The sequence below is a fragment of the Phyllostomus discolor genome, chromosome 1 (genome assembly GCF_004126475.2).
Source record: "Phyllostomus discolor isolate MPI-MPIP mPhyDis1 chromosome 1, mPhyDis1.pri.v3, whole genome shotgun sequence".
In the NCBI taxonomy this organism is placed as follows: domain Eukaryota; kingdom Metazoa; phylum Chordata; class Mammalia; order Chiroptera; family Phyllostomidae; genus Phyllostomus; species Phyllostomus discolor.
In genome coordinates this window covers 70233720-70250764 of record NC_040903.2, presented here as the reverse complement: position 1 = coordinate 70250764, position 17045 = coordinate 70233720, and the positions used below count along the sequence as shown (strand labels likewise).

At 34.2% G+C, this 17045-nt stretch overlaps 1 protein-coding gene and 1 long non-coding RNA gene across 2 annotated transcripts in view; both read right to left on the bottom strand.

Moving 5' to 3' along the window:
• The window catches only part of TAF3 (TATA-box binding protein associated factor 3), a 174371-nt gene that overhangs the window by 131495 nt on the left and 25831 nt on the right, over nt 1–17045 (bottom strand). The window lies entirely within an intron of this gene.
• LOC118500306 lies at nt 6254–10077 on the bottom strand. Its single transcript, XR_004902873.1, has 2 exons — nt 9070–10077; nt 6254–8868 (listed from the first exon to the last, which is right to left on the bottom strand). It is a non-coding gene; the product is annotated as an uncharacterized LOC118500306 (long non-coding RNA).

Sequence of the window (17045 nt, the reverse complement as noted above, 5' to 3'; positions counted from 1 at the left end):
GTAAAAAGTATTTTTAGAAACCCCAAAATATAATAGTAACAGATGAAAAAACACCAGATGCAGAATCTCCATTAAAAAAAAAAAGTAGCGAGCAGATAGGAAAGTGAGCAATTTGGGTAAAGAAAGTTCAAAGAGAGGTTTGAAAATCAGGATGACAGTTTTATTTAGATTTGCTAAAGATAAAGGAAGCAAATCAAAGTAAAAGTGATAGGTTTAGCACTGTCCTATTTCCAGTACAAGAAAAAAGTCTGGAGGAAGAATCATGCACTTTCCAGAGTTTAAGCAATTTATTTGGGGAAGTAAAAAAGTCTTAATAGGTGGCAGGAAATTTGAAACACAATGAAAATTTCAGTAAAATAAAACAGATTTTGGCTATACCCCAAAGATAAGTAAAATAATGAAATAATTTTCACAACTTTTAGGAACATTTATATTATTTTCAAGTAAACTAATTAAAAATAAATATGCAAAATATGACATAATTAATACCCATGATTGTGTACATAGCTCTCACATATATGAATGTGTAAGACTGTCATTTGCTTCCTTCTCCTATGGGGACAATAAACCCATTTCTAATGACAGCATTTCAATAACTACTATAACAATAACTTTTTCTTTCAAATTTAGTTCTTATAAAACTAACAGGAAAACTTTAAAAAAACAATCTGTACTTCAACATACCTGCACATGGCCCATTTCATTCAAAATTAAATACCTCAAACAGTTCATAATTAAATTTACAGAAATGACAAGGTCCACAGTTAGAAGTATGAAGACTCCTAAACATGAAGCTAAAGTATTATTTTCAGGTAACAATCTTTTAAAGTAACAATTTTTAAAAACCTGGATTATGTTACAAGTTTCATTTTTCTTCTATTATACTTTCCTATTTTATGACTATTCAGGAATGAAGAAAAATATTAAATCACTACACACACGAGGTAAGTTATATATACACATAACACTTTTGGTCATTAGGTGTCTCACTTTATTACACAGAAGAGATAAACCATAAGAAGTAAAACAAAGTTTCTTTTTGTAAATATAAGCTTTAAGCTTAATAGTAATCTGATATTATTATCACTTGTTTGCAGTTTGATTATTTTGTCAATAAAATCAGTCCTATGAGGGGAAAAAATGAGTATTTTAAAATGTGTTTGCTTTTGAAACTCAGTATGCTTTCACTGCCTGCCCGATTAAAGCAGAATTAAAATGTTCTCCACAAAAAGACGTAAAAACTTGCCACTTTCTGCAATGTACTTTTCCGTTAGTAGATAAGGCTTTCTCCGTTTTCTTTTCTGTTTTGAGTAATTAGACACCAAAGATTTTGGGGGGTAAATTCACTAAACTAGATGTATTTTAAAAGGACCATTGTTCTATTTTAAAGCTCTGATTTTCCTAATATTGCATTAGGACCACCACACAAAGATAACTTTGGAAGAGACAGTCAACTTCTATTTCAAACTACTTTTCAACTAGAGGCCAGCAGCACTCTTCATGTCTGCTCACTCTAGAATAGTGTCTGTTTTTCAGTGGAGTTTTCCAGACTTTCCTCCATGCCTTTTACTTTTCTCTTTGTGATATAGCACAATCTATCTAATTAAACAACAAAATAAATTGACCTAATGTTGAAGAAAACTGTCATTCTTCAGCCAGAGAGAGAAATAGCTAAGTAGGTGGGAACATAGACCCATATTATAAAGATTAATAATGGTAAGACTCAAAGAAAATAATTTATAGGAATTTTCAAAGAAAATGATTACAATTTCCAGAAATGGTGCCAGATGTTTACCTTCAATTTAAATGGTTAAATAAATAATATATGAAGTATTGAGAGAAAAAAACAAGGGACAATTATGACAGCAATAGAGTATATATTATTTACTACCATACAAATAATGACAAATACTTAAAACCAATATTAAAACTGGTTTCAATCTCTTTATGTCAATTAACAGGTAAGATAAGCAAACCATTTAAAACAAGGAAAACCTAGAAACTGGTAAAATGAGTATCAAAGGAAAAACAGTGCATTTTGAAGAATTAAGAAGCATAAACATTAGCATGCACCACATAATTCCAAACTAGAAGCCTATAAAACTTCTAAAAGCTTTCTGTTTCATAGCAATGCTAAAGAAGGAAAAGAACTTGACTTCAATATACATATACTTCTTAGTTATGTATGTAGAATAGTTATGTAACATTTTTAGATAATTAATCTGTGGAAAACTTTTCATGTAACCTGCACCTAGAAATATTAATTTGATTAACACTGTGGTCATGTTTACCACAAAAAATTAACTGAAAAAATTTAACATAAAACATGTCCTTTTAGAGTTTGTATTTCTAGTACATTCATAAATGTAAGCCACAAAAGTATTCCTGAGTAATAAAGAACCTAAAAAAACCCTTTTTGTCTTGAAACATATAGAACTTATCTGTATGTTCAGGCTAGAAGAGAAAGTCTAAAACAATGCAATACTCACCATCATCTCTAGATAACCACCGACCCCAACCGTAGACACAGAACTCTGATTTATGTGGGAACGCCCATGGGTGAAATATGTACATAACTTCATAAACTGATTACCGTAACTAAACTCAAGTTACACTTGGAGTTTATACGTGTCTTGTAATATTTATTCTTTTACATTTGTTTTCTTTAAGAAAAAGCCTCTAAAACTTAGTACAGGTTTAAATCTGAAGCAATTAAGGAATTCCAAAACATTAATCTGTTCCTAACTTTCTTTTCTTTAAAATACCTGTAAAATTAATTCCATTCCTCAGCCCATACAGATAAATAAAAATAATAAGAGATATAGTGTACATGACAAGCTCACAGCTTTAAAAATTCATTAAGAGCTTTGCAATAGTATTTCCAGTGCATTTTACTATTACCTATCGATCCTAATGCACTTGACTCATCTGGAGAGATAAAACTTATCTTGACCTTGCTGAATATAAATAGTCTAGACTAAAACCTGTGATGGCCTCTCTGGGGGAAAACACAGCAATAATCATTACCAAAATGATATAGTGAACTCAAAGTACTCAATACGAATGCTTCAACAAAATGAAAAATTGTTTAATTCTCACTTTGGTAATAAGAAATGAGAAAACAACAGTTTTATATCTATGGATGGATAGCATTAAGTTACTTTCCCTAATTGACCTACCATATTTTAGTTTCATAATAGGAAGCAAGTGCAGTTTCTATAGTATCTTTTTGCTGCTTCTTCAAAACCTTTGGCCCCACACATCTCCTAAAGAAGGAGGAGTGTGGGACTACAGTGAGTAAGGGGAGAATACTGCAATGTCTTTCTTCGGGGGCATCTATTAACACAAAGCAACTCTGAACAAGAAATGACAGAGGGCTTTTTAAGGTGCACTTAAATTTTCATTTTATGCATCATTCCAATTCCATTAAAATATTCTAAATTACCTGTACAATAACTAATTCATAAAAGATTTCTAAATACTTAAAAAATTTTTACATGGTAGCTAGCTTTTCTCAATAGTCTTACTCCTCTTTCCAATTTTATCCCTGCATTTTCATTGTGAAAGTAAATAGCTAAATCAACATTAAATTACCTATTCTGCTTTTCAAATCTGTAATATAGAAATAAGCCAATGTAAGCCCTTCTCTACCTTTAAAATAAAAGCCTGTTTTGAGATAAACTCATTTTCAACCCTCAACTAGACTATCTCATAAAGTTAAAAGAAATATCTTCTTAAAGAAAATGCTAGGTAATTCCCTAATTTCATGTGGCTACCAATTAAAGATTAAAAAATAAACCATAAAGATTCCTAATTCTCAATTACTTTTCTTTCACAAATATTAAAGGGTGAAATAAAATTAATTCCAAACATATTTAAATTATCTTAAGTTCCTGAAAACTACACAGCTAATAATATATAATTTCATTTGAAATAAGGTTTGTTTTTAAACTACTTATAGAGACTTTGGGATTTATGGGTTAATTATAAATTCATGAATCACACCTCTGACAACTTAAAAAATCAGGTTTGGAATCTCTCTAAACTCCTTGTCTTCAAATACTTCTGAAAGTAGTCAGGCAATGAATGCACATGTCGTTTTATATAACGTTTATGTTCCTTTAAGAGAGGTATAACTTTAATTGTGCTCTAATATTCACTATTTTAGTAGTTAGATATCTATATCAATACTGTATGATTTTAAGGAAGCACGAAAAAGAAATTACATAAAGCATCTGCTAAGTAGATCAGTGGATTTTTAAAGCAGTGTACTTATGCTGATTCATTTCAAAAAACCCTACAAGAATTTGTTGTCCTCTCCTATTACTCAAGGTACCAGAATACAAGATATTACTATGGCACATTAACTCTGCTATTTCTCAAGATAGAACCAGTAATTTTAAACATTTCTTATTTGAATAATTTGCTCAGAGAACCTAAATAAAACATCCTGTAATTTTATGTATTTCCATCTACAATATTGCTTAGTGCTGATAAACCACAATACAACTTTCTTCATTTTAATAGGCAACAATTTTGGCATTGACTACAGAACAGTACAGACTAAAAAAAAATAACACCATCCACAAACTCGGCCACAAAGAATAAGGCTTCATTGCTAATTATACAGGGAACTGATTTTAATTACACAGAGAACATTGCTTTTAAAAACACTTTCCAAACTGCAAAGGCACACGGGGGAGTTAGTATATCAATAAAACCCGTCTACAGTGTTACAACAGTGCTCTCTACTGGTTAGTGTAGAACTTTGCAGGGAAAAAAAGAACATTAGAAAAGAAAGCCAGGAAGAATATTATGGGAATTTTGCTGCCTTTCTTTAGTACAAACAATAAAATACAATATGTATCATTTTAAACTTAAATCATCATTTAATTTTATATCTGAAAAGCTTTTTGATGAAACTTATAGTTTGAAATAACTCAATTTGAGAAACCATCTGGCTAAAAGACAAACTACGATTTTTCTAAGTGATGAACAAAATTAGAAACATTTGGATTATTCATCAGTAATATACTTTTTAACCTAAATTTGCATAGTGAGTAGAAAAAAATTCATTAAAGGTATAAATTTTTATGTAATCCTCAGCCCACTGTGATGACATAATTGTCAACATAGTTATTTGTAATCAACTTAGATTCACAGAAAATTTATTTTCCTACTTATTTCTTTTAACCACCAAATATTTCTTTAAACCAATAAGTATTTCTATAGGAACACCCTTGGTTTCAGCAATAATTAACAATCTATGCTTACCACATGGGCTTCAGTAACAAAATAACCTTAATTACTATTACACTTCCTTTGTTTGAAGTAAAAACTCTACCACATACAAGTCTGATTTACAAGAAATTACAATATGAGACTTAAAGTTAGCAAGTACATACTTTTTAGTCTTTGATTCTTTTATTGTAAGAGAAGAAATTTCTTTAAATGTGAACTAATAAATTTTAATAAGAACATTCAATTGGCCTTAATGATTACTATTTTTAATCTCTGGCAAAAATAAATGATTCATTATGCCTAGAAGTAAAGAAAACTGCCTGTTTGTCTTCACTTATACCTAACAGATAATTTCTATCAGATACATACAATCTAAATTATGGAAATTGTACTTGTAAAAGCAATACAAGAACTTCATGACTATAAAGGAAACCAATTTGTTTTACATAACATGAGACTCTGAGCTTCAAGAAAGATGATGCCTAGAATACATCCTTTCAGCAACTTAAATATGGGAGGTGGGGAGCAGAGGAAGGGAGGATCAAGAACAAAGCAGCCACAAACGGGAAACTGTCGGCAAGAACGTCAAGTCTTTGGTGGGGGTGGGGTCGGGGAAGGGTTGTGGAGAGGTCCAAGGACAGACGGAGAGAAAAAGAGAAGGAAACAGAAACGCGTCAAGTTCGGCTCCTAGGTAAAGGCTAAAACTTTCAAGTGAGGAGTTTCGTTGACTGTTGAACGTGTTACCATCCTGACTTTTCTTAAACAAAAGAACCCCATTTCTCACTAGCAGTTAATTTCCAATTCTCTAGTGGAAATCCATAGAAAAATGAAATTTACATTATGAAAACTGAGTTTAAAATGAACCACTTGAAAGCTATTTTCAACTAGGCAATACCCATGTAAAGAAACTATATTCAAACTGACCAGTGGAAAAGAGAAAAAAAAAACAAAAATAAGTAGGCGAGTAGTAGAGAGTTATGTTAGAGGTAAAAATGAAGAGAAGAAGTAAAAATGAAGAAAAATGCTGATATATCTGAAGATCTTTTTAAAAGATATTCTCCCTGACAAAAGTCAGCACTGGTTTCTGATATAAAGTAGTTCCAAAGTACAACAATGACCGATAAGGATTTCAGAACTGAAGGAATTATAGATTACAAAAAGTTAAGGACCCAATCACTCATTCTTAAGATCAGAATTTTACTTTTTCCTATTTATAAGAGTACGTTCAAAGTTATGTCTCCATTTAGGATGTAGTAGTAAAGACAAATCCTTACAGCAAGTTGTTTATTTTTTTTATGCTAAATGTGATTTTTAAATCAGTCAGAAAAATTTGCGTTTCAACGCCAATTTAAACAATAGATTTCCTGAATCATCAGCATAATAATACTAGAGGTGAACAATGAAGTGCTAATTCTTTATTCTAAAATAGAAAATAGTTTTTAAATGCACACTTGAAATCACATCTTCAAAAACTGCTTCCTTCAATTTGGAATTCAAACTATATATTGATCTAAAACTTATCTTTTAAATTTGGAGTTATGTTTGAAGTGATTACATTTAGAGTGCACCATAAAAACAAATTAATAAAACTTTTTTTCTAGTCCTCAACCTAAGCACCCACCTGATGCATTAAGCACTGCAGGGTTTCTTGAAACTTGCCTCTAACTCGGCTTTCTAGGTTCCCTTTCTACCCACCTGTCAACTTTAGCCTTTTCTATAGCTCTGTTTTCTTTCTAATAACTTAAAACTCTTCAATGGTTTCCCATTGCACTTAAAATCCTCATTCTTCTCCCTGATTACCAGATAAGAACTGACCTCTGCTTCATCTCATACCACTCTCCCTCTCAGGAGGTTCTAGACATACTGGCCTTATTTCTGTTTCTTGAAAACATCAAGTTTAATCTTACTTTAGGGCTTTGGCAGCAGCTCACTCCTTCGCCTAGCACACTGTTCTTCCCTAATCATGATCTGCTCTTTGTTATCACTGACATCAACCTAAATGCTCCCCTCTTGGAGGAGGCTTTCCCTGGAATCCCATGGTTCTTATTTCAATTTTCTGCAAATATAACGTCATGATTGCCTATTTTATTTGGTGACTATTGGCCCACGCTAAAATGCAAGGGCCATGAAAGCAGAACCCTGCCTATTTTATTTACTAGACACCTCAGTGCTTAGAAGAGCAGTGGCACAGAATAGATTCGAAGAACCAAGTTTAACTTTTTAAATTTACTAATAATGAAAGTAGCATATGCACACTGAAAGAACTTGAAAGAAAGCATTTAAAAAATTATTTTACATTCCAAACAAAACTGCTAAAAATAATTTGGTAAATCCATCACTAAGATGACTCAAAAGTTCTTAACTACTAACTAATAGGTTAATATCCTATGATCAAAAGGATATAGTATTAAGTAAAATTTAAAGAGCAAAGTGCAGAACTATACGTTGTATACTGCATTTTGTGTAAGGAATTAGGGGGATGGATAAATATAGTGGTGGCTGCTGTAGATGCATAAATAAACACTGCAAAGGGAAACATAAAAGTGAGGGCCTGTAGGGAAGAGGAAATGAAATGGAGAGGCAAAGCCCTGGGAGGAACTTTTTCAATGTATGGTTTTTTATGTATTTGATTTTCGAACTAAGACAAAGTATTGCCCATTCAAGACAAATATTTTTACTGACTGAATTTCCTATTTCTCTTTCACGCCTGCCTGTGAAAAGCCCTAAATCTGGATGAACACAAATGCCACCTTCCCTGTGCCTGTATCCAAACAATGTTAGACATTGCTATAGTGAAACACACCAACTGGCTGGTACCGCTACCAGCCTCAAACTAGGCCCTCAGCTCAAAAAATCTCACTGTCTTCCTAGCCTGCTTGCTCTCCTTTCTGAAACACCTCTTTCATACCTTCTCCTTTCTCCTTAAACTTCTGATTCTCACTACCCATTAACTTCACTTTACTCATCCCTCTGAATTACACTTCATTCAGAAGCCATCAACTGAGAATTCCTTCCAAGCAACCACCAAATCCAGGAATCAACTTGTATTCTACTGGAATTCTCCCGTAGTAATGCAGAAATAAACTTATCAAAGATAACCTCTCCACACATATATGGCCAAATGGTTTTCAAGAAAGGATCCAAGGCAATTCAACAGATAACAAATTACTTCCCAACAACTGGTGCAGAAACAACTAGATATCCATACGCATACACACACAAGGAACCTCAATCCATTCTTACACCAAAAATTAACCCAAAAGGAATCAGACCTAAAACTATAAAACTTATAGAAGGAGATATGAGAAAATCTTTGTGATCTGGGTTAAGCAAGGATTTCATAGGACACAGAGTACAAGTCATAAAAAAAATAAAAAGAACTTCCTCCAAGATAAGAATGCCTGCTCTTTGAAAAACCTTATTAATAATGTGAAAACACAAAATGCAAGCTAGGAGAAAATATCTGCAAAATAGGTACACGATACAGGACTGGTGACCAGAACACACAAAGAACTTTCATGAACTTTCACAGCTCAATGACAGAAAGACAAGAAAGCCACATGACCCTTCCATGCTACTCCTAGACATTTCCCTGAGAGAGAAGAACACACATGGCTACACAAAAACCTGTACACGCCTGGCTGGCGTAGCTAAGTGGATTGAGTGCAGGCTGCGAACCAGTGTCACAGGTTCAATTCCCAGTCAGGGCACATGCCTGGGTTGCAGGCCATGACCCTCAGCAACCGCACATTGATGTTTCTCTCTCTCTTTCCCCTTCCCTTCCTTCTCTAAATATAAATAAATAAAATCTTAAAAACAAAACAAAACCTGTACATGAATGCTCATTTATACCTCTACTTGTGATTCCCAAAAACTTTTTATAAAGTGTCCATCAACTGGTGAATGGATAAGTAAACTGTGGCATTCATAACATGGAATACAACTCAGCAACAAAGAGTAATGACTACTGGTACATACAAAATGAACGAATCTTGAAAATTCTCAAAATGGTGGTAGTAATAGCAACATCACTTATGGATCTCTCTAAATTTCTAAAGCATTAAAACAACAGAACAATGACAGAGCAAAATCAGAAACCCAATAATAGTATTTACACAAAAATGAGGAGTAAGGTATCCCTAGCAAGTCCAAAATACACACAGATGTGGACAATCAACCAAGAGACACAAGACCTGTCTATTATCAGCATGTTATGGAAAAACTAGAGGAATGCAACCAGCCTTTGACTTAACCTGAAAATAGGAAAACTCCCCTAATAACCAACAGACATTCACTGCTAAGTGTGGGGGCCACTTTGAGAATGTGGCTAAAACTGCAGGGGTTCTGGCCACTCCAAACCAGAGCCCCATGATGAAGTCAAGCCTCTGTGAACCCTCACAACTGACCTGCCAAGGCACCCTTCTGGCACAAGGCCCCATAATGAGGAGAAGCTAGTGGAAGTGACATCCAATGTGAGCAGAACAGAGACAACAGAAAATGAAAGAAAGATGAAGTCATATAAAGTGACCAGATATGCTGCCTGCTAACCACAGAAATCAAGGGGCCATATTTTTAACACTACATGCAAACACCAAGAGGAGGAAGAAGCTCTGGGAAAAGAGAAAAGCTATCTACACTGGGCCTTCTTCTAGAAGTCCAAGTCAACTAATGTCAACAAAAATGAGCATCAGAAAAGTATCAAAGTCAAAACCCAAGGAGAAGCAGCAGATTAATATACTATCAAAAATAAAATTAAAACTGAAAAGTATTGGGAAAAAACCCAGAAAATTTCAACACTGAAAAATATACAATTTCAAAACAAACTAAGGTACATTTTTAAAATTATGTAAGATGAAAAAACAAATTAGAGCCCTGGCTGGTGTGGCTCAGTGGATTGAGCACTGGCCAACAGACCAAAGGGTTGCTGGTTTGACTTCCAGTCAGGGCACAAGTCTGGCTGCAGGCCAGGTCCTCTATTTGGGGTATGCAAGAGGCAACCACACATCGATATTTCCCTCTCTCTAAAAATAAGTAAATAAATTTTTTTTTAAAAAAGAAAAATGTAATTAGAATTAGAAAAACTCACAAGTGATAGAAGTAAAATAATTAGAAATTTAAAAATATTTTAGAAACAAAGACTACACTAGAAAATATTAAACAGCAAATAACAATGTTTGAAGAGAAACAGAAAGTGAAAGGAAACTTCTGAAAATCAAAATTAAGAGATTAAAGTGAATTAATAAGAAGAGAGAATTATTGTTAGAGGGCAAAGCAGCCCTAACATATGGTTATCAGAAGTCCTGAAAAAGAAAACAAAAGTAAAGGAAAGCGACGAACACTAAAACAATACTTCAAGAAATTTTCCCTGAAGATATTTAACTGCGTACTAAAGGAAGGATCAACGTACCTAAGAATATCAAACGAGAACAATCAATGTCAAGATATCGTGGTAAAATCAGTATACTTTTTAGGAAAAAAAACAAACACATTTGGGCATCTATGCACAAACAACAAGTGATCTATAATGGAAAGAAAAGACCCAGGAACAACAAGCTAAACCAATGACAAGGAGCAGCCCAGCACCCAGACTGTGGTTCTGAAATACTGTTTCCCAAAATAAAAATTGGTGAATGAAGTTCAGTTTCTACTAATGGCAGAACAGCATGTGTCAGATCAGGCCTCCCCCAGAAGGCAATCAGGAACTGTGGACAAAATACTAAAAGCAATTATCTGAAGATACTGGACAGCAACCAAAAGCAAGTAGATTTTGAAAGAGAGTCACCAGTTGGAAAAGGGGAAAGGCACTGATGAGTTTCCTAATTCTATGGTTTTCTGACTAAGGGAAGGCCTTAGTCTGTGCTTCACTGGGTGGATGACTAGACTAAGAAACCAGCAGTTCCACTGGCTTGAAGAACCAGAGTTTGGAATTTTAACAACTGGAAAGTGAGGGGCAAATCCTACAATGGAGAGAGCCAGAAGGGGAGCCCTAGGTTCTGCTTATAAACTCTGCCCAAATCTCTGACTAACCTCTTAATTATGCATGTGCATAACAGATTCTAAGCAGCTCAGATGATTAAAACAATCAGTTGACCAAATCAGTTGAAAACTTACATCTACAAAAACCTCAAATACAGATATTTAGAATAACTTATTTTTAAAAGATTGTATTTATTTATTTTTAGAGAGAGGGGAAAAGAGGTAGAAAGAGAGGAAGAGAAACACCGATGTGCAAGAGACACATCAGTTGGTTGCCTCACGTAGGCCCACACCCAGGCCCGTGCCCTGACTGGGAACTGAACCAGTGACCTTTCAGTTGGCAGGACAATGCCCAACCCACTAAGCCACACCAGTCAGGGCATTACATAATTAATAATTGCTAAAATTTGGAAACAACTAAGCTGTCCTTCAGTAGATGAAGATTAGAAAATATGATGGAATATTATACAGCGCTAAAAAGAAATGAATCAAACTATAACACATTCTGGAGAAGGCAAAACTATGGAGACACCGAAAAGATGAGTGGTTGCCAGGGGTTAGTCAGCAGGGAGGGATGAAGACGTAGAGTGCACAGGCAGTGAAACTACTCTCAAAGGTAATGTAATGGTGAACATATGTCATTACACACATATCAAAACCCATACAATATACAACACCAAAAGCGAACCCTCATGTAAACCCTCAAGTTCATGTAAACTATGGGCTTTGGGTGATAATGATCTGTCAATATAAGTTCTATTGTAACAAGCATACCACTCTGGTTTGAGATGTTGGTACAGTGTTCTATGCATGTGTGGTGGCAGTGTATATGCGAATTTTCTGCATCTTCTGCTCAATTTTGATGTGAACCTAAAACTGTTCTAAAAAATTAGTTTACTATTTTTTAAAATGTCATGTAAAACAGCATCAAATATGTATAATACTTACGGGTAAACTTATAAAATACATGTAAGAGCTGTATACTGAAAACTATGAAACATTGCTGAGAAAAATTAAACAAGACATAAACAAACAGATATGCCATGTCCATTCACTGGAAAACTCAACAGTGTTAAGGTGTCAATCCCCTCCCAATTGGTCTATATATTTAATGAAGTCCCAAAACAAAAATTCTGTCTTTCTCATAGAAATTGATAGGCTGGTTCTAAATTTTATATGGAAATGTAAAGGACCTAGTGCCAGGAACTATACAGATCTGAAATAATACCTTATTTATAAGTTAAAAAGTTATGTCTGCCACAGTTTCATGAATTCTAGTAGGCGATACCAGACCCCTGGCTCAGAGATGAAGCATAGTTTATTAGTCACAGACATTCCACTCCTGGGTTTACCCAAGAAAAATTAAAGCATAAGTGTTCATGGCAATTTTACTTGAAATACCCACAAACAGAAAACAACCACAATGTCAATGAATGGGTGAATGGGTAAACAAATTTGTGATACATCCATATAACAGAATACTACTCAGCAAGAAAAAAGGAAAAAGTTATGGATATTTGCAACAACATAGATGAATATGAAAATAATTATACTAAGTGGAAAAAGGCCAGACATAAAAACAGAATTACTATAATTTTATTTATATGAAATTCTAGAAAATGCAAGCTCATCTGCAGTGACAGAAAGCAGGTCAGTGGTTGACTGGGAAGGGAGTTCAGAAGGAAGGAAGAAGGCATGGTTTATAAAGAACTTGAGGAAACTTTTTGGGGTGATGAATATGTTTATTATTTTGTCTATGACAGTGATTTCACAAGTATATACATATATCAAAACTTATCAAATTGTATACTTAGCTGCTGCCCAAAATATGAGAGACACAGTTTGGAGTCTCAGCTGAGCTAACTTCCTGATAAAACAAACAAACAAAAAAATCAGCATTCTTCAGAGGAACACAACAGAATCCACACTCTCTACAAACTCATCACAATGTCAAGAACATATTAAAAAACTATTAGACATAGGAAGAAAAAGGAAAATATGACCCATACTTAAAGGAAAGGCAATCTACTAAAATCAACCCTATGAGCTTGTAACATCTTGATATTAGATGGCAAGGAACCTATCAAAAATCACTAGGATCAAGTAAAAAAAAGAGCAGATATGAAGAGGCTTATGCTAGCAAAAGATTGGGCAACTGGGGTCTGGTACATATAAAAGTGAAATGGATTAAAATCCATCACATATATTTAAACCAATGAGTTCATAATGATATAAAAATTTAATTGGCAGCTTTTATAGATGACAACAAATCATTCCTAACTTGAAAACTGAGAATATAAAAGAAGTCAAGCATTTATTATGTCTTTCATTCTATATAAACTATCTCACTGTGTAACTAGGTAGTACATGCGGAGAAATGTCTCCTTATAAAATAATTTCAATGTGTAATCAGAAGTCAGTGTAGAGGTTACTTTGGAAGAGAAAGAAACTGTGAAGTGGGATGGGGCAAAAGAACCTGATAGGTCATTTCCATTTTCCAGTACTGAACCTCTAAGACTGCTTTCAAAATAGGTAGGTAGAACCTTTAAATTAAAAAACATCAGCATTAGCAATGCCCCATCTAGGATATGGAAATCTGAGAAGTATTTAAAAATAGCATGTGTTTGTATAGAAGACGAGCTACGATTTTCAACAGTGTTCCAGGAAGTTCTCACTAACGTATATACACTTACGCAAAGGTTCAGTTGTCATTTCCACTAACAAGACTCACGTCACCTAACTTAAACAGGTGAGAAAGAACATAATTTTTGGAAACCCTATGCATCTCCAATTATCATTCATACTTGTTTAGTAAAGATTAATTAAGAAACAATAACCCTGGCTGGCGTAGCTCTGTGGGTTGAGCACAGGCTGCGAACCAAAATGTCGCAGGTTCAATTCCCAGTCAGGACAAATACCTGGGTTGCAGGCCACATCCCCCAGCAACTGCACATTGATGTTTCTCTCTCTCTCTTTCTCCCTCCCTTCCCTCTCTAAAAATAAATAAATAAAATCTAAAAAAAAAAAAAAGAAACAATAAAAAAAGATACACAGGCAGTCCTACAAACCTAGCTTTAAAACTTGCCTCTATCAAATAAGAAATGTATGACTTAGACAATCTGAGCCTTAATTTTTCATCTAAAATGAGGATTAAATAAAAGACATATTTTAAGGAATAAGCAGAGACTAACACATGGTGAATGCTCAATATAAGTTGGTTCCTTCCTAAATGTCAATACATAAACTCTACTTCAAGCTGCACTCACAAAGTGCTGCAACAATGCTGTCAACTGTTGTCTCTTTTTAAAATCTGATATCAAGCCTTCGAAATCAAGTACTGTCTGAAGGCACAGTAGGTCAGATTTCATTACAACAAACCATTAAGAGAATGTGAATTTTGTGCTCATACTGGCATTTTGCTAAGTCACATTTCTTAAAACAAGTGAAAGGGCTTGGCCATTTTTGGTCAGACAGCACTGTCAATAAAAGACATAAGGAAGAGAAAGAGTAGAACTGTTTCTCTGTAAAATCAATAACAAATCCTGTTTTCATTACTTAGGGAGGCAGAGAAATAGACTGCTCCCTTCTCATTCCTTTCCTATCTGAGAACACCCAGATCTCTACCTCTGTCGACTCTGATGAGGACTATTTTCACATAGGTAGTACAGCCAAGGGCATAACTCTACAAGTACTTTCTCATTAAAAAAAAAAAAGATTTTATTTTTATTTATTTTTCAAGAGAACGGGGAAGGGAGGGAGAAAAAGAGGAACAAAAACATTGATATGAGAGAAACATTGATTGGCTGAGGAGACAGATACTGCGACCTAGGCAGATGCCCTGAATGGGAATCGAACTGGCAACCTTTGGGTTTGCAGGACGATGCCCAGTCAACTAAGCCACACCAGTCAGGGCCACTTTCTCATTTTTTTGTGTCCTAGTAGTAAACTAATATTTTGGATGATGTAAAATAATACAAAGATTAAAAAAGAAAGCCTGTAATATGCCGGCAGATCTGATGATGATGTTGACATTAAAGCACTTAATAACTGCTAACCATGTCCTGGGTGTTTAACTATGTTTCGGGTACTGTTCTATCTAAGTGTGTTGCATATACTGGACTCAAAACAACCCTAAAGTAAGTCCTGATTAACAACATATGTGTCTTTGAGGGTCAAAATAAACAAAAAGACAGAATTCAGTTAATGGACTAAGACTGTTCAGTGTTCCAGTCTGCACCTACTCTCAAGTAAGAAAGCCTAAGTCTTCCTAATAACTAATCAATGATCAGAACTCGTGACAAACTGAAGTATCTAAAAATAAATCAACTCTGTTGAAGATAACAACTGTAGTCTCACTGACACGATTATGCCATATATGAGATTCTAAAGCACAAAATGCCAGTATGAAAATCTAAATATAAAACTCAGTGACAGAACCAGTATCCAAGTCCAAAGTATACAAAACTACTGGAAATTGCTTGTAATATCACTCATTTTCCTGATGATTTATAAACCAGTGGCTTGAGAAAAAAGATGAAAATTTTACTCATCCACTATTGAAATTCTTTGGGAAAGATCCAATTGACAGCCAGGTCAATTGCTATTTTAAAAGAGTAGTTCTCTTACTATAGGATAGGATACAAGGGAGAGTAATATGATTTCATGGCTCCGTTTATAATAAAACAGAGCTCAAAGGTTAATATGCTACTGAAACCTTTCAAACTGACTTGTAAGCTGTCAATCCCATTAATCCTCCAATTCTACTCTTATCCACTCCTACTTCCCCCAAATAATACATTTGACAAATAAAGTTTCTAAGGTTGGTAAGAGAAAAATATTTCAGAAAGTTTGAAAAGGACCCTGGGGTGTGGTATAACTGAAAATCAGAGTATTCCCTTAATGAATTTAGAAAGCTAACAGTAGTTTCATAACTTCTCTAATTTTCTCCTACATTTTTCTTTCTTAACCGTAACAAAACATCACTTAAGATACTGAAGTAAATAATCATGTAAAAAACCTAAGAGAAAGCTAAGAGCTTTTCTTGGATGATATTTACACCCGTGTGAAAGAAAAAAGTCATTATTTCCCTCAAATCAAAATACAATTACCCTTTCATGAAATAACCCACAAATAGGATGAAGAATTCAAGCAACATAAAATCAAAATGCCTTTTAAAACTTTAGAACAAGTCTGAGTAGAGTCCTGTGACAGTCCACCAAATAATACACTATCCAGTGTCTACTTTAATGTTCCAAAGACTTTCCGGCACCAAGTCTCTGACTCTCTGGGAGTACCTATTGCTATTCCGCAGGCATCCTGCCAATTTCTCCTCCAATTCCAAAGAACTTTCTCTTAGACGTATCGTCTAAGAGAGCAATGGTGAGAACCAGTTTTAATTTGCTAATGGGATAAAATGATGTACCTGGGATAGAAAAGACACAGTTTCAGAAAGATGTTTATGTGGCCTGCTACAGATTCTGCAATTTAATTCAATTAATCTTTGGTTTTTCCTTCCTTTCATTTATTTGAGGCATTAGCATGACCACCCAAATAATCTCCACTTAGAAACAAAGTGCCTACTTGCACTGATCATTAATCAAACAAAAAGAGGAGTGGGTTTAATTCCATTGAAAAGTACATTCAAAAGAAATTTTAAAACATTAATTAGGGAATTTATGGTTTCCACGATACTCTTCTGTGACGGAACTATAATATAATCATCATAAAAATCTAAATATAAAGCACCATCTATCTCTCCTCTAATGAGCTAAGAGTTCTATACTGATCTCTTGATTTTATGGTCTTACCTGTGTATAGATAGATATCCT